The 23278-nt window shown below is 44.8% G+C and overlaps 1 protein-coding gene across 7 annotated transcripts in view; it reads right to left on the reverse strand.

The window, feature by feature from the left end:
• Positions 1–23278, reverse strand: part of DIS3L2 (DIS3 like 3'-5' exoribonuclease 2) — a 385604-nt gene that overhangs the window by 357344 nt on the left and 4982 nt on the right. For 2 of the 7 annotated variants that reach the window (XM_070070055.1, XM_070070057.1), the window contains 2 exons: positions 21040–21174; positions 18042–18206 (listed from right to left, as the gene is read on the reverse strand). The exons of 2 other annotated variants lie outside the window; for them this stretch is intronic. The gene's annotated coding sequence lies outside the window, so the exon portion shown is untranslated. Of the gene's footprint in view, positions 1–18041; positions 18207–18764; positions 18895–21039; positions 21175–23278 lie in introns of those variants that run through there. 3 more of the 7 variants (XM_070070059.1, XM_070070058.1, XM_070070060.1) reach the window with 3 other exon arrangements.

Raw genomic sequence — 23278 nt, forward strand, 5'->3', positions numbered from 1 at the left:
TTAGCCTGGCAGCTGAAACACAGGTTGGGACACCCACATGCTACACTGGAGCACCCGGGTCTGATTTCCGATTCCAGTTCCTGACTTCAGTTTCTTGCAAGAGCAAACCTTAGGAGGCACCATGTAACGGATCAAGTAGTTGAGTTCCTGCCAATCACACAGAAGACCCGGATTTGAGTTTCTGTCTCCTGGCTTCAACCCTGGCCTGGCTGGGGCCCTTATAGGCATTTGGGGAGTGGTAAATAGGATACACTGTGTGTGTGTGTGTGTGTGTATGCCTCTCAATTAAAAAAAAATTATGAAGCAAAACTAAACTAAATACCATGTAATCCCATTATCTCAACACAACCAGTTAATATTTAAAAGAAGGAAAAAAAAAGTCTGGGTTGGTATTTACAATACCTATGCACCATACTGGAGTGCCTGGGTTTGATTCCTGGCTCCAGCTTCTGAGTCCAGCTTCCTACTATTGCAGATTCTGGGTGGCAGTAGTGTTTGCTCAAGAAAGCGGGTTCCTGCAATCCACATGGGAGATCTGAATTGAGGTCCCAGTTCCTGGCTTCAGCTAACCCAGTCTCAGCCACCGTGGACATTTGGGGAGTGAACCACCAGATCAGAACATTCTCTCACTCTCTCTCCATCTCACTGCCTCTCAAATATATATATCCATATATATGTATATAAATATACACACATATATACACACATATGTATATATTTTTTTTAATGTCAGCTATGTTATTACTTTATTTCTGGAAAAGTGTTGCTATGTATACTACCCTCAAGGCTGAAGCCCACAAACATCTGGAATTTACTACCCACTAACTCAGCCCCAGGCAAGGAAAGGCCTTGCTAAGAACCATATTCCTGCCTGTACCAGCAGGTCCATGTCATATCTTGCAGAACACCCCCAAATGAAGACCTGAAAACCACAGGTAGTTTCCCCGTTCCCTCAAAGTCACAGAGAATCTTGTGTTCCTCAAGGAACTTGGAGGAAGAGGGGACATAAAATTCTAAATGGCAAAATGGCTAAGACAGTAACTCTAGAGCCCAGGCGAGAAGGGGAGAGCTGGGCGACTGCTGAGCCAACCTGCTGATGTTGCGTCTGGGCTGTCAGCGAGGCACACCGTATTGAGGGACCCCAGAGGGGCCCCATCGGACAACATGACAGGAGGTTCCTTTCTGCGGAGAAGTTATGTTCCACATTCACATGGCTCGGTGTGAGTAAGCTTGACAGCTGGCAACTCTAGGGTGTTTAGGGTATTTTTTTTTTAAGATTTATTTATTTATTTATTTGAAAGTCAGAGTTACACACAGAGAGAGAGGAGAGGCAGAGAGAGAGAGAGAGAGAGAGAGAGAGAGAGAAAGTGTGCGACAAAGAGAGGTCTTCCATCCACTGGTTCATTCTCCAATTGGCTGCAACAACTGGAGCTGCGCTGATCTGAAGCCAGGAACTTCTTCCAGGTCTCCCACACAGGTGCAGGGGCCTATGCACTTGGGCCACCTTCTACTGCTTTCCCAGACCATAGCAGAGAGCTGGATCAGAAGTGGGAAGTGGAGCAGCCAGGACTCAAACTAGTGCCCATATAGGACGCCGGCACTGCAGGCAGCAGCTTTACCTGCTATGCCACAGCCTGGGCCCCTTAGCTTTCCAAAATTACATTTCCAAGACGAAAAAATAACAAACTAGCACTCACAAAGGGCATCACCACATATTAACAGTTAACACCTTCAGGTTGACACCAAAGAAATAGGACAATCCATGGGGGAAGAAAAAAACCAACTCCTAAAACACAACCATGACAGACTTGTGGCAATTCTCCCAACTGCTTCAAAACAGAAGTCAAAACAGCAGAGCTTCTCGGGAAACAAAACACACGGAGGGCAGCATGGCAGGAAATCAGCTGGGCCTCAGCAGCCACCAGGGAGCTCCAGTTTCCCAGGGTTCCCTCTGCCTCCTGAGCAGAGGTCAGAAGGCACCACCTCAGCACCGCAGCCAGGTTCAGAACTTCGGGATTATGTCTGTCAAGTTGCAAATGTTCAACTTGTCATTTCTGGAAGCGCTCCACCACTAAGATCATGCTGCCTCTAGAGGCACACTACATATAAAACATGTATTCATGCAGGCCCTTGAAGATTCCCACAGCAACTGTGACCTCAGCAAACCCATTCGCTATTAGTATTCTCTATTAGTGCACATGGTAGTGACCTCAACAGAAACTTAGAAGAAGACACACTGTAATACCACATCTAATTACAAACAAAAACCAAACCTCCCAGACAGATGATTAGAAAACTGCTTCTCTGAGAGAGATTGGGGGCTCTTTCTCTAAGACAAGGAATGCAAGATAGGACCAAGCACTGAGGGAAGTCCTGGGAAAAGCACGCTTACCTGGACTGAAAGACACAGCCAACAACCTAACGGGGTTTGCTCTAAACGCTCAGTCCTCGTGTGCAAGACACCCACCTGCTTGACGTCTAAAACTTCATTTCAGATATTTATTCCTTTCAAAAAGTATCATAAATGCTAATCAGATGAAGAATAGGCTCAATTTTAGCTCCATCTTAGAGCAACAGATGAAATGCCAGAAGTCATTCCGAAATGGATAGTCTACCATACTATACAATACACTACTATACAATACTTACTTGTGTCAGCTAATACAGAAAAAGGTTTCCTTGGTTCTTAGTCCAAGATTTAAACACCAATTTCTGGAGGGCCAAGTGCTCCTACTATAGGCAAAAAGATTAATGGAAGACAGCAGAGTTCAGCGGCTAAGAGGCTCCTAGAGTCAAAACAGCAGGTCTGAATCCAGGCTCTGCTACTTCAGAGCACAACCTGGCCGTGCCATTCAACCTCACTCTGCCTCAATTTCATCATATAAAGAAGCCAATAATAATAAAACACACTTGCAGAGCTGTCTTAAGTACAAAATGAGGTCACATCCTGTACTAGAAGGAGAGAGGAGGGGAGAGGTGCCAGGAAGTGCACTGCTGTCAACTGACATAATTGTTAATACATGGTAAATATGACCAAAATTGTACTCACGTTAAATTCATTATTGCACTGCTAACTTTTTCATGGGTTTGTAGGAAAATATCCTTATTCTTGGGAAAACTCACTAGTGACAATGTATACAATTCACTATCAAGTTATTCAAGAAAAAAATTCACTTATATTTGTTGTGTGTATGAAAAGACAGGGACCCAGAGGGAGAGAAGGGAGGGAGGGAGGGAGGGGAAAGGGAGAGAGACAGGGAGAGGAAGGGGAGGAAGAAAAAGGAACAAACTCTAACACATGAAACAGCCTGGATGAAGCTCTAGGGAATTGATTACACTGAGTGGAAAAAAAGCCAATATCAAAACATGTATATTACATGATTCCATTTATATAGCACGCTTGAAATGACAGTTATAGAGAAGAGTTTAGTGGTGATCTGGGGTTTAAGAGAGCGAGGAAGGGAAATGACTATGGCTATAGAAGGGAAGCACAAAGGATCTTTGCAATGGAAACATTCTGCATCTTGACTGTGGGAGCCGCCAAACAAATCTACACACACACAGACACACACACACACACACACACACACGAGAGCGAGGCAAACAGCTAAAACCAAACACAGAGTATAGGTGGTAAATTGGGAATAGGTGGGTCAAATTTTCTGGCTGCAATACTGTACTAGAGTCATACCAGAGAAAACTTGGTATGGGGTATACAAGATCTCTCTTAATCCCTATATCTGCATGTGATTCTACAAGTACCTCAAAGTAAACAATTTAATTTAAAAATAGAGTTTATAAAGAAAAAAGTTAAAAGAGAAAATCAGCAACAGAACATAACTCACAAAGAATACTAGAGCACTCTTCAGAATGGGAAAGCGCTTCCAGCTGTTAGAGGGTCTGTAATTCAATACTGTGTTAAAGAAGTTAACCACTGTGGGGCAGGCTGCTGTGTGTGGTATAGCAGGCCATAAGGACGCCAGTTCGAGTCCCAACTGCTCCACTTCCGATCCAGCTCTCTGATGTGGCCTGGGAAAGCAGCAGAGGAAGGCCCAAGTACTTGGGCCCCTGCACCCACATGAGAGACCTGGAAGGAGGCTCCTAGTTCCTAGCTTAAGATCAGCGCAGCTCTGGCCATTGCAGCCAACTAGGGAATGAACCAGCAGATGGAAGACCTCTCTCTCTATCTCTCTCTCTCTACCTCTGCCTCTCTATAATTCTGCCTTTCAAATAAATAAATAAACCTTTTTTAAAAAGTTAACCATTACTACATTTTATTTTTTTAAAGTTTTTTTAATTTTTTTTTTTTTTTTTTTTTTTTTTTGACAGGCAGAGTGGACAGTGAGAGAGAGAGAGACAGAGAGAAAGGTCTTTCTTTGCCGTTGGTTCACCCTCCAATGGCCGCCGCGCTGATCCGACGGCAGGAGCCAGGTACTTCTCCTGGTCTCCCATGGGGTGCAGGGCCCAAGCACTTGGGCCATCCTCCACTGCACTCCCTGGCCACAGCAGAGAGCTGGCCTGGAAGAGGGGCAACCGGGACAGAATCCGGGGCCCCGACCGGGACTAGAACCCGGTGTGCCGGCGCCGCAAGGCGGAGGATTGGCCTAGTGAGCCGCGGCGCCGGCCTTTTTTAAAGATTTTATTTATTTATTTATTTATTTGATAGGTAGAGTTACAGACAGTGAGAGAGAGAGACAGAGAGAAAGGTCTTCCTTCCATTGGTTCACTCCCCAAATCGCCCAAACAGCCGAAGCTACGCTGATCCAAAGCCAGGAGTCAGGTGCTTCTTCCTGGTCTCCCATTTGGGTGCAGGGGCCCAAGGACTTGAACCATCCTCTACTGCTTTCCCAGGCCATAGCAGAGAGCTGGACTGGAAGAGGAGTAGCCAGGACTAGAACTGGTGCCCATATTGGATGCTGGCACCAACAGGTGGAGGATTAACCTAGTGCGCCACAGAGCCAGCCCCCTATTGCTACATTTTAACAAGTGACAAAAATACTAGAAAAAAAAAAGTGATCAATTAAAAATGAAATCCCCATACCTGAGAAATATGATGCAACCAATTAAAAAAGTATTAGTATAAAAGTTCAAGTGTCGTGCCGGCGCCGCAGCTCACTAGGCTAATCCTCCGCCTAGCAGCGCCGGCACACCGGGTTCTAGTCCCGGTTGGGGCGCCGGATTCTGTCCCAGTTGCCCCTCTTCCAGGCCAGCTCTCTGCTGTGGCCAGGGAGTGCAGTGGAGGATGGCCCAGGTGCTTGGGCCCTGCACCCCATGGGAGACCAGGAAAAGCACCTGGCTCCTGGCTCCTGCCATCGGATCAGCACGGTGCGCCGGCCGCAGCGGCCATTGGAGGGTGAATCAACAGCAAAGGAAGACCTTTCTCTCTGTCTCTCTCTCTCACTGTCCACTCTGCCTGTTAAAAAAAATAATAATAAAATAAAAAAAATAAAAGTTCAAGTGTCCAAATGTAATATATAAAAATTAATAGCCTTCTTATAACCCAGTAAAATCAATTAGAAAAATGTGTATAATAGAGAACTTTATTCCCTCCATGTGTGCATGTGTGTGTATTCAATCTTTAGGCACTGTGGTGCAACAGGCTAAACTGTGGCTTGGTGATACCTACACTCCATATCAGAATTCAAGTTTGAGTCCAGCTATTCTGCTTCCAACCCAACAGCTTCCTAATGTGCCCGGGAAGCAGCACATGGCGTAAGTAATGGGTCCCCGCGACTCATGAAGGAGATTGTACAGAGTTCCTGGCTCTTGCATTCAGCCTGGCTCAGGCCCAGCTGTTGGGGCCATTTGGGGAATCAATCAACAGATCAAAGATCACCCTCTCTCTCTGCCACTCTGCCTTTCAAACAAATAAATCAATGTTTAAAAATAAGGTCCATGTAAATTATGGACAATTCTTTCAATATTTAAAAAAAATTCCCCAGGATATAATGATTATTTAATAAGCTTCTCCAAAGCAACATGTTCTCCAATTCTCTGCCACTGAGCAACTCATTTTCTTCTAAGATGGACTGTTTCTCATGTCTTATCCAGACTTCACTTTAGAAACCAAACATTCTGAAAAGTAGGTCGCAAACCATTTTCCAATCCCTCAAGGCCTTACAGACAATCCAGACGATCATCCCTTGCAAGGAACTAGTTTCAGGACCCCTCAGGGACACCAAACTCCAGTCGCTCGTATAAAATGGTGCAGTATTTCCATGTAACCTACACATATCCTCCCACAGGCTTTACCTCTGGAGTATTGTATCTGACAGTCCTCTAGAGTACTTGTAATTCCTAATATAATATCAATGCATAGAAAGAGTTGCTGAATTGCATTGTTTAGGGAATAATGACAAGAAAAAAGCCTGTACATGTTCAGTACAGACGCAATTTTCTTTTGCAAATATTTCAATCTGCAGTTAGCTAAATCCTGGAATGCAGAACCCACAGATACAGAGGGCCAAATGTACTCTGAACAAGTCTAAGCCAGTAGTTAAGGATAAGAATCCAAGGTTTCTTCCAGCTCGCAATCTCCATCTTGCCAGGAGCTAACCAGAATCCCTTTAATTAGCACTGGGAGACTCTACACATGTGCTTGTCCACTCTTAGAACCATCCCTTCATGAGGCTTCTCTCTCCCATAATTCCAAGTTCCCTAGAGCAAAAACCCCATTCAGTCCACTCATTTCTATGCAGGGCCTCTCACTCAGCTATGGGTTTCACACTAGAGCTGCTTCTACACCATGGTCAGCCCAATCCATCTCCTCCAGGGGGATGTGCTGTGCGTAAGAGCACATCCTACCTAACTTTCCACTCAGGGCAGTTTCGACTCCTTACACAGAAGCAGGTTTCTCAGGGCCGGTGCTGTGGCTTAGTGAGTGAAGCCGCCGCTTGCACTGCAGGCATCCCATATGGGTACCAGTTCAAAATCCAGCTGCTCCACTACCAGTCCAGCTCCCTGCTATGGCCTGGGAAAGCAGTAGAAGATGGCCACGTACTTGAGCCCCTGCAGAAAAAGCTCTTGGCTCCTGGCTTCAGATCAGCCCATTGCTGCCATTTGGGGAGTGAACTAGTGGATGGAGATCTCTCTCTCTCTCTGTAACTCTGCCTTTTAAATAAATAAATGTTAAAAAACAAAAATGTTTCCTATATATGAGAAATACACTCAGTAAAGAAGTACAAATAGAAAAGTAACTTATTTTAATAATACTCATGGGGCCAGGGCTGTGGCGCAGCAGGTTAATGCCCTGGTCTGAAGCACCGGCATCCTATGTGGACACCGGTTCAAGACCCGGCTGCTTTCCCAGGCCCATTAGCAGGGAGCTGGATCAGAAGTGGAGCAGCTGGGACTTGAACGGGTACCTAAATGCGATGCTGGTGCTGCAACCCACTGCACCACAGTGCTGGCCCCTATATGTATCATTTTATCTTAAAAGTAATTCATACTTAGACAGATACCATATGTTTTACCTACTCCGAGGTGACTATAATAGAGTACCTAAAATGTAACGTATTGGAGTGAAATGGACATTTTGAAATTTGATGATTGTTTGCAGCTCTTGTCTCTTCTGTTAAGGAACAGTTTTATTTCTTCATACTATTTGTTGAACTCTTTTGTTCAGTATAGGGTTAACTTTACAAACATTAAGTAAACTGAAAGTAGATCTTTGTAAAACTTAAAGAGTGGAGACGGGGGGGGGGGGGGGTGGGAGAAGGGTTGGAGTGTGGGCAGGAAGGAGGGTAGCCTGGAAAGTATCACTCTGTCCCTAAATCTGTATATGTGAAATGCATGAAACTTGTATAACTTAAATAAAATTTTAAAAATAAAATTTTTTTGTTTCTTATAAGAAACAAAAAAATTTGCCAAATTGTGTGCTTGAAATCTCCTGTAATCCTACTTTCTAAGAAAGAGTTAATTCTTGTGATTGTATCTACATAGATGTTTCATTTGTTCTTGCTACTCTTCATCTGTAGGCCAACACCATGATATTTCGTCTGAGAATTTAACTCAGTGCTGTGCCTGGGTGCAGGGGCCCAAGGACTTGGGCCATCTTCTACTGCTTTCCCACCCACATGGGAGACCCAGAAAGAAGCTCTTGGCTCCTGGCTTTGGATCTGCTCAGCTCCAGCTGTCGTGGCCATTTGCAGAATGAACTAACAGATGGAAGACCTCTCTCTATCTCTGTGTAACTCTTTCAAATAAATAAAAAATACATCTTTAAAGGAAAGATACATATACATAAAAATGGAAATCTTTAACTCCAGTCAATGATAAAATAATGGGTTCTATTTAGATTTGTCAATAAAAATGACCATGCCTTTTCCATTATCTATTTCGTTCAATGTGTTGAAAGGAGAGATGCTAAGCGAAGATTTCACACAGTTTAAGAACACCCACTCTCCTTTTCTAGAACCTGCTCCTGCAGGGTGAGCCACATTCTATAGTCACCAGCACCTGAGTGTGGCCCGCCCCCAGGAACAAGGAAGCTGTGCCAGAGGACTTCCCATGACCACAAACGTCCCCAGTGCTCACTTCTTTTCTCTGAGAAACTGATCACTCTGTAGAATCTCTGAGTGTAGCAGGTGGAAACACCGCCATGACCTACATAACTGCAATTGGGGACGCCTCCGTTGTCTCACAGCTGGCACAACCAAGGCTTAAAAGACTTCCTGGGGCAGGCATCTGGCCTGGAGTTAAAATGCTGCTTAGGACTCCCGTGTGCCCCATCAGCGAGCCTCAGCGTGATGCCAGCTCCAGCTTCGGATTCTAGCTTCCTGCAATGCAGACCCTGGGAAGCAGCAGTAATGGCTCAAGTAATTGGGTTCCCCTCCCATGTGGGAGACCTGAATTGAGCTCCTGGCTTCAGCTTGACCCAGTCCTGGCCACGGTGGACATCTGGGGAGTTAACCAGTGGGTGGAAGCACCTTATCTGTTTTTCTGCCCCTTGGATAAATAAATTATAAATGATTTTTCTTGTGACAGGTGATAGAGGGAAAAGATACCATATTTGGACCTTATAATAAGTAAAAACGACAGTAGGTGAAAAGAATGGAGAAGAGAAGCAGCCTGGAAACCAAGATCCCAAAGGCTTATACAACCCTCGAGTCAGTGTGTGACAGGGCCACTAACACACAGACCTGTAGCTGTATCCAGAGCATGTTCAAAATTCAAGTCCCAAGCCTCACAACAGGCTACTGAAACAGGCTCTGGGGGGCCCTGGAATCTAGTCTCTGTCTCTCTCTGTCTCTCTCTCGCTCTCTTGCTCTCTCACGCTCATTAAATACTGCAAGACTACACTGAGAGTCTAGGACTGAACCTTCCGTAGAAGCACACTTCCAGGAGACGTCCTTCCAAGCCCTCTCAGCCATACTGGCACGGACTCTGGTGTGAGGACTCCACAACACCCAGCTTTGGCATTGTAACCTCAGCTAATCTCAATGTCACCATTTATGAAACAAGAGGGGCTGCTCTCATGTCTAAATACATCTAATTCTTTCTGTAGTCTCCACTTCTCATGGAAGAGATCCAGTTGGTTAAACAAATGGAAAGAACAGAACCACAGTGTTCTTTACATTCTTAACAGAAAGAAATTTTCTCTCTGCAAGGACACCAAAAGGAAGCCTTCCCTGATAATGCAACCAAAAAAACTCATGGTTTTCAGCTGGGGCAATTCTGCTCCCCCACCCCCACTCCAGGACATCTGGCAATGTCAGGAGAAACATCTGGCTGTCACAGAGGGGAGGGCATGACAGCATCTGAAGGGTGAAGACCAGGGACGCTGCTAAACTTCCCACGGTACTCAGGACAGCCCTTTCCCCCAGCAAACAACCGTCCCTTCTAAAACGTCAACAGTGGGGCAGGCATTGTACTGCAGTGGGTTAAGCCACTGCTTGGGACACCCACATCCTACACCAGAACCTGCTTACACCACTTCCAATCCAGCTTCCTGCTGATGCATTCTGGGAGGCAGCAGGCAGCAGGCACTCGAGTGTTTTGAGTCCCTGATATCTGGGAAACTCAGTTGGAGTTCCAGGCTGCCTGGCTTCAGTTTGACTCATCCCTGGCTGTGGGGGCATGTGGAGAGTGAACCAGCAGATGGAAGGTATTCATTCATATTCTTTCTTTCTCTCTCTCTCTGTCTTTCACATGAACTAAAAGTAAAATTTTTTAAATATCAATAGTGGGAGCCAGCATTGTAGCTTAGTGGCCTAAGCCTCTGCCTGCAGCGCCAGCATCCCATGGGGTGCTGGTTCATATCCTGGCTGCTCCTCTTTCAATCCAGCTCTCTGCTATGGCCTGGGAAAGCAGTAGAAGATGGCCCAAGTCCTTGGGTCCCTGCACATGTCAGAGATCCAGAAGAAGCTCCTGGCTTCGGTTCAACCCAGCTCCAGTGAACCAGAAGATAGAAAACCTTTCTCTCTATCTCTCCCTCTGTCTGTAACTCTACCTCTCAAATAAATAAAAATTTTTAAAAAATAAAATGTCAATTGTGCTGAAGTTAAGAAACTCTGATCTATGACTGTTAGTATGTTCCTACTCCAGCAAATTGTTCTATTTCTTTCATAGTTCTTACACTGTACTTATGACCTAAAATAACATTGGTCATTTATTTGCATACTTGCATCTTCTCCCTATCTCCTCCCTCGACGCTCCTGTCCAGGAACCTTGTCACAGTGGTGAGAACAGGAGTGGCACATGGCAAATTCAATGGCTCTCTGCTGACTAATGAAAACTTGGGGGCCAGCCTTGCAGCACAGCAGGTTAAGCAGCCACTTACAATACCAGCACCCCACATCAGAGTGCCCATCCAAATTCCTGCTGCTACACTTCCAATCCAGCTCCCTGATAACGTGCCTAGGAAGGCAGTAGAAAATGGCTCAAGTACCTGGGCCCCTGCCACCCACAAGGGACACCCAAATGTTGTTCCAGCCTCTTGGCATCAGCCTGGCCCAACTCCAGTCATTGTAGCCATTTGGAGAAGTAACCAACAGATGGAAGATAGATAGATAGATCTCTCTCTCTCACACACACACACACACACACACTCTCTCTCTCTCTCTCACTCTCTCTCTCTTTCATTCTCCTTTCCTTCCACCCTCCCCCCTCTCTCTGTCACTCTTTTTTTTTTTAGAATTTTTTTTAAAGATTTCTTTATTTTGAGAGGGAGGGACAGAGAGGGATCTTCCATCTTCTGGTTCACTCCCCAGATGGTTACAATAATCAGCACTGGGCCAGGCCAAAGTCAGGAGCCAAGAGTTTCATCCAGATCTACATGTGGCTGGCAGGGCCCAAACACTTGGGCCATCTTCCACTGCTTATCCCAGGCCATTAGCAGGGAGCTGGATCAGAAATAGAGCAGCTAAGACTTGAACCAGTGCCCATATGGGGTGCCAGCATTGCAGGCGCAGCTCCACCAGCTATATCACAACACTGGCTATACTCAGCCTTTCAAATAAATAAGTAAATCATAAAAGGGGGGGGGGGGGGGGGCGCCGTGGCTCACTAGGTTAATCCTCCGCCTAGCAGCACCAGCACACCGGGTTCTAGTCCCGGTCGGGGCGCTGGATTCTGTCCCAGTTGCCCCCTTCCAGGCCAGCTCTCTGCTGTAGCCAGGGAGTGCAGTGGAGGATGGCCCAAGTCCTTGGGCCCTTCACCCCATGGGAGACCAGGATAAGTACCTGGCTCCTGCCATCGGATCAGTGCGGTGCACCGGCCACAGCACGCCGGCCGCGGCGGCCACTGGAGGGTGAATCAACAGCAAAGGAAGACCTTTCTCTCTCTCTCTCTCACTGTCCACTCTGCCTGTCAAAAAAAAAAAAAAAAAAAAAAAAAAAAAAAAAAGGGAATGAAAGCATAAATAAGCAGGAAATCAGCATCAGGAAACAAAATAATGGAATTGACTAAACTCTGACCAAAGACAAAAACCAGTGAAAAATACCAGTCATTTGTCACAGATTGAATTGTGCACTCTCAAAAATTCATAGGCTAAAGTCTAAATCTCAAAGTAACTCAGAATGTGACCTTAGTAAGAACCAGGGCTGGGGCCAGCGCTGTGGTGTAGCGGGTTATTTGATGAGACTGCGATGCCAGCTTTCACAGGGATGCCAGCTCGTGTCCCAGCGACTCCACTTCCGACCTAGCCCCATGCTAACAGCCTGGGAACGCAGCGCAAGACGCCCTAAGTGTCTGGGCCCCGTGTAGGAGACCCAGAAGAAGCTCCTGCTCCTGGCTTTAGCCTGGCTCAGCCCTGCTTGTTGTGGTCATCTGGATAGTGAAGGAAGAAAGAGGGTTGTTGCAGATATAATTAGTTAAGATAAAGTCGGGGGTAGGGCAGGTACCTATTCTAGCATGATTGATGTCCTTATAAAAAGGGAGAATATGGATACAGACACAGAGAGAGGCAATGTCATGTGCAGATGAGGGTAGAGATCAAATAATGCATCTACAAGTAAAAGAATGCCAAAGATTCCACCAGCCAGCAGAGGCTAGGGGACACAGTCAAGAGGCTCTCGTCACAGCCTTCAGGGCAGGCAATGTGGTGAAGCAGGCAAAGCCAAAGCCTGCAATTCTGGCATCCCACACATGGGCCAGCTGTTCCACTCCCCATGCTAATGGCCTGGAAGAAACAGTGGAAGATGGCCCAAGTATCTGGGCCCCTGCCACCCACATGGGAGACCCAGATGAAGCTCCTGGCTCCTGGCTTTGGCCTAACCTGGCCCAGACCTGGCTATTGTGACCATCTGGGGAGTCAATCAGCAGATGGAAAATCAATCCTCTCTCTCTCCCTCTCTTTCTCTCTCTCTCTCTTTCTCCCCATCTCCCTCTCCGTCTCACTCTCCCTTTCCCTCTGTAACTCTGCCTGTCAAATAAATAACTAAATATTAAAAAAAAAAAAAAAAAAGTAGGAGTCCACCATGCTGACATCTTGATACCAGACTTCCAGCCTCCAGGACTGTGAGACAGCAAATTTCTGTTGTCTGAGACATCTGGTCTGTGGTAGAGAGGGACCCCCATATCCACGGGGTCCACGTCACAGATTCAACCACCTGTGGATAGAACATGTTCAGGAAATAAGCCAGCATCTGTACTGAGCGCACAGACTTCCCTCAACAGAGGAGTACAACCATTTACACAGAACTTACATCACGGAAGGTATTGCAAGTAATCTAGAGATGATGTCAAGTATACAGCAGGATTTGTGTAGACTATAAGCAAACAGTGGGCCACTGTATATAAGCAGCATTCATGGGGGGTCCAGGAACCCATCCCACAAGATGCTAAAGGAAGACTACACTTAGGTACAGCAGCCCGGCAACTAACACAGCACTACAAGCAGACAAATGATATTCAGCGAGAATTCCTTTCCAATATCTCAAACAACATCCCAAGAAAACCAGAAGAGTCTAAACATCCAGGATGCAAAGTCTTAAGTAGAGCCTGATAAATAAAAACAGATTAAAGTTAGAAGGTTTGATAAAAAAACTATTTGTCTTTCAATTTAGTTTTCAAATGAGTTTACCAACGATTATCACTGGAAGAAGCCTGAATAAAAAGCTATGAAACAAATGTGAATTTATATTTAGTGTATGATAAAGTGGCACTTCAGTTCAATGGAAAAAAAATTCTCACTAAATGGTACTAAACAGTGGTCAACCAACTACATATAGGAAAGAAATGAACTACATCTTTATCCTTTACCTACTTTACACCAAACTTGACAAAGAAGTGACTATGAGGGCCAGCATTGTGGCGTAGCCAGTAAAGCTGCCACCTCCAATGCCAGCATCCCATATGGGCACCAGTTCAAGTCCTGGCTGTTCCACTTCTGATCCAGCTCCCTGTGATGGCCTGGGAAAAGCATCAGAGGATGGCCCAGGTGCTTGGGACCCTGCCACCCACATGGGAGACCTGGAAGAAGCTCCTGGCTTTGACCTAGGCCAGCCCTGGCCATTATAGCCATCTGGGGAGTGAACCAGCAAATGGAAGATATCTCTCTCTCTCCCTCTCTCTCTCTCACGATGACTTTCAAATAAATAAAATCTTTTTTAAAAATAGGGATTACATTTCATAAAATACATAACAATGAAAAAGACTAATAGATTTAATTGCAAAAACTTAAAATATGTAAGTACTGAACACATACTATATCATAAACAAATGTGAAGGCAGATGTCTTGCTTCCCATGTTTAATGAACTATTCCAAAACACAGAGTAGGAGGAAAAACTCAGTAACATGCTGCTAGCTAACCACATTCTAGCATACAAAGCCAAACAGGAAAAGACATTTAAAAAACAAAAATACAGACCAATCTCACTTATGAACATATATGCAAAAATCCTACAAAGTATTCACAAACTGAATCCTCACAGTATATTGACATCTACACTCGAACAAGGTATATTCTTAAGAGAATAGATTAATAACAAGTTACTATGTAGGGGAAAGTAGACAACAAATGTCCTAAAAGATTATAACAAAATTTATCACCAATTAGTATAAACAACATCTAAAAAATTAATAAAGCGCATAGCTTACATAATTTTAAAAATATCACATATTTATAGTATATATATCATATAGCAGATATCATACTTAACAGTATAATGTTACTGGCATTCCCATTAAAGCTAAGCCAAGATACCACTTACAACTGTGCTAGCGTGGTCCTAGCCAACATAATCAGAAAGTGAAATAAGGAGAATAAATATTGGAAAAGAGACTATGCTTTCCTCATTTACAAATAATATGGCTGCCTATCTAAAACACCTAAAATGATATATTCAAATTATTAAGATGAGTGAGATTTCAGCAAGAGTAACAGAAAGAGCAGATTCAAAATCAAGAAATAAATTATTAATAACATACCTATAAGACAACAATAATAAATTTTAAAATTTAATAAGAAAAAAGATCAATTTTAAATAGTAATCAAACTCACAAAATGCTTGGGAATAAAGTTAATAAGATATTAAGATCTAATTTAAGGGCCAGTGCCGTGGCTCACTAGGCTAATCCTCCACCTTGCGGCACCAGCACACCGGGTTCTAGTCCCGGTCGGGGCGCCGGATTCTGTCCCGGCTGCCCCTCTTCCAGATCAGCTCTCTGCTGTGGCCAGGGAGTGCAGTGGAGGATGGCCCAAGTCCTTGGGCCCTGCACCCCATGGGAGACCAGGATAAGTACCTGGCTCCTGTCATCGGATCAGCGCAGTGTGCCAGTCACAGCATGCCAGCCACAGTGTGCCAGCCACGGTGGCCACTGGAGGGTGAACCAACAGCAAAGGAAGACCTTTCTCTCTGTCTCTCTCTCTCACTGTCCACTCTGCCTGTCAAAAAAAAAAAAAAAAAAAAAAAGATCTAATTTAAAATGTAAAGTAGCTTTTTTAAAAAAATTTTTCTAAATGAACAGAACTGAAGGTCATTATGTTAAATGAAATAAGCCAGACACAGAAAGATAAATATAACATGTTCTCTCTCATACGCACAAGTTTAAAATAAAAAAATGGAGCTGTGAGTTAAGCCATGCTGGAGACACTGGCATCCCATATTGGAGAGCTAGATTTCCAGCTGCTCTACTTCCAGTTCAGCTCCCTGCTAACACACCAGGGAAGACAGAAGATGGCCCAAGTATCTGGGACCTTGCCACACATGTGGGAGACCAGGATAGAGTTCCTGGCTCTTGGCTTCCACCTGGTCCGGCACCAGTTGTTACAGCAATTTGGGGAGTGAACCAGCAGATGGAAGACCTCTCTCTCTCTCTCTCTCTCTCTGTCTCTCTCTCTCTCTCTCTTTTACTATTCATTTGAAAGTCACAGGGAGAAAGGAAGAGATCTTCCATCTGCTGGTTCATTCCCCAGATGGCCACAGTGGCTGGGGCTAGGCTGGGCTGAAGCCAAGGGCCAGGAGCCAGGAGCTTTTTCTAGGTCTCCTATGTGAGTGGCAGGAGCCAAAGCACGTGGGCCATTTTCTGGTGCTTTTTCAGGCCATTAACAGGGAGCTGCATCAGAAGCTGGATCAAGACATGAGCTGGTGCCCACAGGACGCTAATATCGCAGATAGCAGTTTTACCCACTACGTCACAATGGTGGCCCCTCAAATCAATCTTTTTTTAAAAAATTCAATAACCTAGACCTAGAAAAGAGGCTGGGAAGGGTGGGGGAACTGGGGATAGAGGGACATCAGGTAACACAGACAGATGGGGCGAGCATTCCAGCGCGGCAGGTAAACCATCCCTTCTCACTCCAGTATTCCCCATATCAGAGCACCAGTTTGAGTATCAGCTGCTCTGCTTCTGATCCAGCTCCCTGCTAAAGCACCTTGGAAAGCAGAGGAAGATGGCCCAACTATTTGGGCCTCCGGGAGATCCAGGTGGAATTCCAGGCTCCTGGCTATTGCGGCCATTTGAAGAGTAAACTAGCAGATGGCAGCTTTCTATCTCTGTCTGTCTCTCTCTCTCTCTCTCTCTCTCTCTCTCTGCCTCTCTACCTTCAAATAAACAAAATAAATCTTTTAAAAAAATAGAAGTAGTAAGTTCTGGCATTTCACAGCACAGTGAGGTGACTATAGTTCATAATAAATTACATTTACCTTATAAATAATTGGCAGAGAGAAGCTAGTAGATTCCAAACGAAAAGAAAAGGAAATGGAAAAACTAACTCCCTGATTTGATCAGGCAACTAATTAACAGGTACAGGGTTTTCTTTTGTGGTGATGAAAATGTTTTGGAACCAGAGAGAGGTGGTGGTTGCACAACAGTGCACAGTAAAATGTCATGTGTTGCTGTAACAAAAATACTTAAGGATGGGTAATGTACAAAGAAAAGACATTTATCAGGCTCACAATTAGCTTGGAGTCCAAATTCAAGTGATCATAGCTGGCGGCCTCTTGTGCCTCACAACACAGCGGATGACACCACCACAGGAGCACACACTGGAGGGACTAGGAGCGTGTGCAGTAGAGAGATTCCTCAGGGCTGTCAGGCCTGCTTGTAACAGCTGGCTGTCTCTGGACTTCCCGTAAGACTGGAACGTCCTTGCAGACTGCAAACACCCCTCCAGACAAGCACTAACCCCTCTTAAAGGCCCCCGCTACCTCAGTACTGTTACATTGGAGAATTCAGCCTCAACACCAGTTTTGGTTGGTCCTGTTACGCATATTTTGCATACATAATTCTGTAAGTTCTCAGTGTTTAATATAAAAACACCACAATCTAAAAACAAACTAGTTAAGGCTGTAAGGCTCACACAAACTTTTAATCTCTGCCACTGAAAACCTGCTAGGTTCCATAATGTCCTTCTAAAGTAGTCTCCAGGTAGGAATTAGCAAAATCATTCATTTTCACCTTTGCTTCTGAAGTTGCAATTAGCAAGGAATTCACAGGGGCAGGGAGGGACTACAACACAGGGCACTGGGGCTGGTGCTGTGGTGCAGCGGATTAAAGACCCAGCCTTCAGCGTCAGCATCCCATATGGGCGCCAGTTTGAGTCCTGGCTGCTCCTCTTCCCATCCAGCTCTCTGCTATGGCCTGGGAAAGCAGTAGAAGATGGCCCAAATGCTTGGGCCCATGCACCCACTTGGGAGACCCAGAAGAAGCTCCTGGCTCCTGGCTTCATGATCGGGCCATTTCGGTCATTTGGGGAGTGAACCAGCAGAATGGAAGACCTCTCTCTCTCTCTGTAACTCTGTCTTTCAAGTAAATAAAATAAAGAAAAAAAATAAAAACAGGGCACTGCACTCTGCTCAAACTCAAACCCTGCCAATCACTTTAGGGAGCTCTGGCAAAGACAATCCTTGCCAGAATGCAAAAATAAAAAGGGTTATATTAAAAGGACTGCAGGAAGAATGATGCAATTTTAACAGTAAGATTTTTCTTCCCGTTTATTTTTTAACTGACTGAAATTCATTGGAACCTCAGCTCTCAATTCCTTTGAGACACAAAGATTACAGTGAGTCCAGTGGCGCACCTGCAGTGTCAGAGCCAGTTCTGCACATGGTGGGCAACTGTGAGTCCAAGGCCAATGCCCGCCATGCTCCTACTCACCAGCCAGAAGTAAGAGTCCCAGAGAACGAGGCCTGGCTCCGAAGCACGACACTATCATCGGCGCGCTTCTTTCATTCCAGCAGTCAAGACCACACGATGACCCTTAAGCTGAAGCTGGATGCTGGATGACCAAGTGCAATACTCTTTGGGTATGTAAGCTTACGGCTGAAACAATCAAAAGATGAATTGGCATAACGTATGCTGACGTCTTTGGAAGGAATTTTATGAACACAGGATTTAAGGCTTCTTATAAAATAAACAATGCAAGTATTAATGAGGCAGAACTAAGAATACTACAGTAAGAAAATGTTATCAATCACTAAACCTGTGAGTTAATCATGTTCAAAATTCTACTAAGTAATGAAAATGGGGAAATTACCTACAGTAGTTCTTCAGTCAATGTGTGTGTGAGAGAGAGAGAGAGACGAAGAGAATGAAAATGTAGAAATATTTGGAAAACATACTAAAGGACAGCAAAATAGTAATTATTAGAACTGTATTACATAGTTTCCAGAAGCTAGAGGAAAAACACGTTAAGAAACATAGAAAACAGGCCGGCGCAGCGGCTCAATAGGCTAATCCTCCACCTAGCGGCACTGGCACACCGGGTTCTAGTCCCGGTTGCCCCTCTTCCAGGCCAGCTCTCTGCTGTGGCCCGGGAAGGCAGTGGAGGATGGCCCAAGTGCTTGGGCCCTGCACCCCATGGGAGACCAAGATAAGTACCTGGCTCCTGCCTTCGGATCAGCGCGGTGTGCTGGCCGCAGCGCGCCAGCCGTGGCGGCCATTGGAGGGTGAACCAAGGGCAAAAGGAAGACCTTTCTCTCTCTCTCTCTTTCTCACTATCCACTCTGCCTGTCAAAAAAAAAAAAAAAAGAAAAGAAAAGAAACATAGAAAAAAGAAAAAAGATCCAATTCAATCTTCCGGATTATTTTAAGAGATAAAAATTATGATGTCTGAGAAGAAAAATATATCAGATGTGACTAACAGCAGATGAGACACTGGGGAAGAAAAAAAAAATTAGTGAACTTGAACATGCAGCAATATAAACTACCTAAAAAGAAACAAAAAAAAAAAAAAAAAAGAAAAGAAAAATGAACAAAGACCATCAGTAACCCATGGGACAATTTATACTTGTATGTATAACTGAGATCTACAAAAAAGAGAAGTGGGGCAAGAAAAAATATTGGAAAAAGTAGCAGTCAAAAATTTTCTAAGTTTGATGTAAACTATAAAATCAAAATCTAAGAAATTCAAGGATACCAATCAAAAAAAAAAGCTATACCACAATACTTTTTTTTTTTTTTTTTTTTTTTTTTTTTGACAGGCAGAGTGGACAGTGAAAGAGAGAGAGACAAAGAGAAAGGTCTTCCTTTGCCGTTGGTTCACCCTCCAATGGCCGCCGCGGCCGGCGCACTGTGCTGATCTGATGGCAGGAACCAGGTGCTTTTCCTGGTCTCCCATGGGGTGCAGGGCCCAAGCACTTGGGCCATCCTCCACTGCACTCCCTGGCCACAGCAGAGAGCTGGCCTGGAAGAGGGGCAACCGGGACAGAATCCAGTGACCCAACCGGGTCTAGAACCCGGTGTGCTGGCGCCGCAAGGCGGAGGATTAGCCTAGTGAGTCACGGCGCCGGCCACATCATTTCAATTTGTCTACAATCAGTTTAAAAAAAAAAATCTTGGAGCTGCCACTGTGCAGTAGTGGGTAAAGACACCGCCTGCAGTGCCAGCATCCCATTTGAGTACCAGTTCCAGGCCTGGCTGCTCCACTTCCGATCCAGCTCCCTGCTATGGCCTGGGAAAGCAGTAGAAGACAGCCTAGGTCCTTGGGCCCCTGCACCCACATGGGAGATGGGGAAGAAGCTCCAGGCTCCTGGCTTCATATAAGCCCACCTCGTGCCATTACAGCCAATTGGGGAGTCAACCAGCATATGGAAGACCTCCTTTTCTCATTCATTCTCTCTCTCTCTCTTTCTCTCTCTCTGTGTGTGTGTGTGTGTGTATGTGTAACTCTGAGTTTCAAATAAATAAATAAATCGTTTTTTAAAAATCTTAGAAGCAGCCAGATAAAAGAGAAACATGAAGTACAGTGAAAGAGATAAGGATGCTGGCCGGCGCCACAGCTCACTAGGCTAATCCCCCACCTTGCAGCACCGGCACACCGGATTCTAGTGCCAGTCGGGATGCCGGATTCTGTCCCGGTTGCCCCTCTTCCAGGCCAGCTCTCTGCTTTGTCGCAGCTCTCAGAGGTTAAGGAAAAGATGGACCAGTTCATCCAGAGCTGCCTCTTACGTGCTTTCAGAATGAGTTACTGACCACATTCATCCTACCCCTGTAGTCAAAGTTGTGTTTGACCACTGAATGAAGTGCTGCCGAAATGGGAAGACACTCAAATCTCTGCTCAAAAGGAAACAACACAAAACAGGCCAATGGGATTATTCCTAACAAACCAGGTAAAACACAGCAAGCTGGGGCCAGCGCTGTGGCATGGTGGGTAAAGCTGCCGCCTGCAATGCCAGCATCCCCTATAGGTGCCAGTTCAAGTCCCAGCTGCTCCACTTCCAATCTAGCTCTCTGCTTTGGCCTAGAAAAGCAGTAGAAGATGGCCCAGGTGCTTGGGCCCCTGCACCCATGTGGGAGACCCAGAAGAAGCTCCTGGCTCCTGGCTTCGGATCGGCGCAGCTCTGACCATTGCGGCCAACTAGGGAGTGAACCAGTGGATGGAAGACCTCTCTCTCTCTGCCTCTCCTTCTCTCTGTGTAACTCTTTCAAATAAATAAATAAATCTTAAAAAAAAAAAAAAAGAGCAAGCTAAAAATGAGACAAGAAAAAGCACAACCAGCAGAAACAGATTTTGCACAGCTCTCTGAAATGACTGGAAAAAAAGTGGTAAGAGTTGAAAAAGAATGAGCAAAGGATTTTAAAACTATTATCAAGTGCTTAGAATCATTAGTACAAATGCAGAAATAGATGATAAAATTCTGGGAGGCATTCCTACCTGAAGCCAAATTATTCCTGTTAAGACCACATTGGAGAGGCCCGCGCTGAGGCGTAGTAGGTTAGCTGCAGCGCCAGCACTCTATATGGGCGCCAGTTTGTGTCCAGGATGCTCCACTTCCAATACAGCTCTATGCTAATGGAGAAAGCAGTGGAAGACGGTTCAAGTGCTTGGGCCCCTGCACCCACAAGGGAGACCCAGAAGAACCTCCTAGCTCCTGGCTTTGGATCAGCACAGCTCTAGCCGCTGCAACCATTTGGGGAGTGAACCCCAGATGGAAGACCTGTCTCTCCTCCCTCTCTCTGTCTGTAACTCTGCCTCTCAAATAAATTAATCTTTAAAAAAAAATAAAAATAAAAACACCTTGGGTATTTGTAGCAGTTACGCTGAATTCCACAGCAGACTCATTTAAAACCATATAATTAAACCACTATATATTTTATGAATCACATATGGTTTTATATAAATACTTTTGCTGAACTAGACACTATTGTGTCTTAAATACTTGCACTAAAAAGGGCACTTTAAAGCCAGAAAATTTTACAATATTTTGTCACAATATGTTCTGCACTACATTTTACCTGCTTCGTAAAGTGAAATTTCAATGCATTGATTAATGTTCACTTAGAAAATTCCTGTACAGAATTTTCTTTTTCAACTTAATATGTTTTTGAGATAACATTTTAATTTTTATTGCAAAAGCTTAATGGCTCTACTTCATAAAGAGTTCAACAAATAAAAAGTGAAAGACCAAAGGTCAGCAGGAAAACAGGCAAGGTCTATAAACAACAATCAAATGAAAAGGTGTTCAACTTCACTCATAAATTTTAAAGTAGTCACAAAATCATTAATACTATAGTAGTCTATAACTCTTTTCAATTTGTTTGACAAATATTTAAAACAAGGTTTAACAAAATACTGTCAAAACAGATACACATAGATTTTTCTTCTTCTTCTTTATTTCTTAATTTTAGATCCCACACAGAGGAAGAACATGCAGCATCTGTCTTTCTGTGACAGATACTTTCAATATGATGATCTCTAGCTCCCAACCACTTTGCTGCAAATGACAGAATTTCATTCTTTTGTAGAGCTGAATAGTATTCCCAAGAGAGAAAGAGAGAGAGAGAGAGAGAGAGAGAGAGAGAGAGAGAGAGAATACACATTTTCTTTATCCACTCATCTGATGACGGACACCTTGACTGATTCCATATTTTGGCTGTTGTGAACAGTGCTGCTGTAAACGAGGTAAAGCACATACTTCTTCGATACAATGAGTTCATATCTTTTGGAAATATATCCAGTAGTGGGATTGCTGATCATATGGCAAGTCTACTTCTAGCCTTTTTGGGTTTTTTTAGATTTACTTATTTTTATTTGAAAGTCAGAGTAACAGAGAGAGAGAAAGAGAAAGAGACTGATCAATCGTCCATCTGCTGGTTCACTCCCCAGATGGCCACAATGGCCAGGGTTGGACCAGGCCAAAGCCAGGAGCTTCTTTCAGGTCTCCCTCATGAGTTGCTGGGGCCCAAACACTTGGGCCATCTTCCACTGCTTTTCCTAAGCTGTTACCAGGGAGCTGGATCAGAAGTGGAATAACCAGGACTCAAAACAACACCTATATAGGATGCCAGCATTGCAGGTGGCAATTTTACCTGTTATGCCCCTACTTCTAGCTTTTTTAAGAAAACTCCAGGGACCAGCATTCTGGTGTAATGAGTTAAGCCTGCATCCCATATGAGTGCTGGTTTGAGTCCTGGCTGTTCCACTTCCAATCCAGCTCCCTAACGCACATGGGAAAGCAGCAGCAGATGGCCTAAGTCCTTGGATCTCTGCACCCATGTAGGAGAACCAGATAGAACTCCAGGCTCCTGGCTTTGGCCTGGCCTACCCCTAGCTTGTTGTAGCCATTTGGGCAGTAGACCAACAGATGGAAGATCTCTCTCTCTCTCTCTCTCTCTCTCTCTCTCCCCCCCTCTTTCTCTTTTCTCTTTCTGTGTGTGTATGTGTCTGTCTACCTCTGTAACTAACTCTGCCTTTCAAATAAAGAAATAGGTGTTAACATTGTGGCACAGTGAGTACCAGCTTCCTGCGACGCCAGCATCCCACATGGACACTGGTTCAAGACCCAGCTGCTCCACTTCCAATCCAGCTCTCTGCTAATGTGCCTGGGAAAGCAGAAAAAGATGAACCAAGTGCTTGGGCCCCTGCACCCACACAGGAGACCCAGAAGAAGCTC

This window comes from Oryctolagus cuniculus, chromosome 3 (assembly GCF_964237555.1).
Source record: "Oryctolagus cuniculus chromosome 3, mOryCun1.1, whole genome shotgun sequence".
NCBI classification, from domain to species: Eukaryota; Metazoa; Chordata; class Mammalia; order Lagomorpha; family Leporidae; genus Oryctolagus; species Oryctolagus cuniculus.